Raw genomic sequence first — 2,171 nt, 5'->3', positions numbered from 1 at the left:
TTTTTCTTTTTTTTTTTTTTCGTTTATTTTTCTTTGTAAATACTCTGTTTTTTTTTGATCTTTTATTTTTCTTTTTTAAATTTAAACTTTCCTTAAACTAGAATTTAAAATTCGTAAATGATAATGTAATAATTTCATTTACTATCAACTTATCAACTATTTTAAACCCATTACAATAATGTGCTAAAAACAGGAATGATAAAAAGGTGGAGACATTTGAATTTGGAGAGGAAGAAGGTTCGAGTAATAAATCTTATTTCCTTTCTAAATTGCATTTAATATAATCTATCTGTCTCTCTCTCTTTCTGTCTTGTTTCGATTGTCATATCATCTCTTTTTCATTTAATCATTTATTTCATTCATGGTATCATTGGGTCTTGTTTTATGGGATGTATTATTGTTAATTGAAAAATTTTATCTTTTAATTAAATTATTTTAATTTCCACAGCTTAAATACTATCATTAATTTAAAAAAAAAAAAAAAAAAAAAGAAGGAAAATAAATAGATTAACAAATATTATTTAAGATAATGATGGATAATTTCAATAACTTTTTCCTTTTTTTTTTTCTTTTTATGCTTTATTTCCGTCATCTTTTTTATTTTTTTTCTTTTTTGTTTGCTCTTTTTATTAGTCATTTATCTATTAATCGTACTTTCCTTTCTTCTTTTTTCTTTTTTTCAATATAAAAATTAAAAGGAATAAATAAATTGTTGCTTTGGAAATGTTTTCAACTAATTAAAACACTTGTATTAAATTTTAGTTTCAAATAATCTAAAAAAACAAAAGTTCTTTTCTTTTTTGATTTTTGCCAAAAATTTTTACTTCAAATAATTTTAACAATTTATTTTACTTTTCAGAAATATGACATAAAAATGATAAAAATAAATTGATAAAAGATATTAATACCAAATTTTATCTTTTTTCTTCAAATTGTTTTTATTCCCAAATTTTACTAATATTATTATCACAAAATTTATTTGTTAATTTTGATTAGTTGTTTCATCCTTATCACAGCAAATGTTATCATTTGTTCTTCGTAATTTATTAAATCTATTAACCGATTTCTTTTTTTTTTTTCTCCCCAATCTTCAAGTTATTTATTGTTTGAAAAAGATGCCCTCATTCCGTTTAATTTTAAATAATTTAATGGTTGGGCTTTCTTTTTCCCTCGTTTTTGATAAATTTGAAAAAAAGTGTGAAATTTAAATTTGATAATAATTGAAATTTTAATATTTCCGTTCTTTATAGGAATTTTAATTGCTGGACATTTTTTAGAGGAGAACGAGGGAGAGAGAAAGATTAAACGTGACTTTTTAATTTTTCATAATTTAACTTTTTTATTTATATTTAACTAAGAAAGGGGATTAATTTCGTGAGCCCGGTAATTTGTTAATTCATTTTTCTATTCATTCTATCATGGCTCTTATGGTTCCAATGGTTTGACTTTTAATGATTACATGAATGAAATCTTATTGTAGTTATAAAAAAAAGTTTTTAAATCAAAGAACAAAGCCTTATTATAGTTGTAGAAAGTTCATAAATAAAGGGAAAAAAAAGAAAAATATTAAGGTTCGGAAAATAGTTTTAAAAAGTATGCAGTATTTATTGTTTATCATCCTTAGGTTACATATCACTTTGAAAGTTTCTGATTGATTAATATATCTAAAAAAAAAAAAGGAAGAAAGAAAAACGCAAAGAAGCCTAATGAAATTTTTTTTTTTCATATTAAAAGAACAAGCCTGATGCCAAGTTATCCATCAAGTAAAAAGCCTTAAAAAAAAGTTTATAACACGAATTGAAATTTTACGTAATATTAAACTGATAATTAACATTTTAAATAATAACCTTCCTTTTTTACTTTTCTATTTGTCATTATTATATAAAACGTTTATTGCTCAAACTTTTTAATTTTTAAGTTAAAACCTTTAAAATTATATGAAAATGTATAGAATTTGAAATTAATGAAAAAGAAGATTTTTTTATCCTTAAATATTTGAATTTGTATTATATCACTTCCTATAAATGTTGTTTGATACAACCAGGTAAGTTCTTCTTTTTTTTTCCTCTTAGTAATTAAATAAATTAACTCATTATTGGCATTTGTATTATGTGTGTATGCTTGTGCGTGTTTGTCTGTGTGTGTGTGTGTGTGTGTGTGTGTGTGTGTGT

This window comes from Loa loa (assembly GCF_000183805.2).
Source record: "Loa loa unplaced genomic scaffold supercont3.422, whole genome shotgun sequence".
In the NCBI taxonomy this organism is placed as follows: domain Eukaryota; kingdom Metazoa; phylum Nematoda; class Chromadorea; order Rhabditida; family Onchocercidae; genus Loa; species Loa loa.
This window is presented reverse-complemented; position numbering follows the sequence as displayed.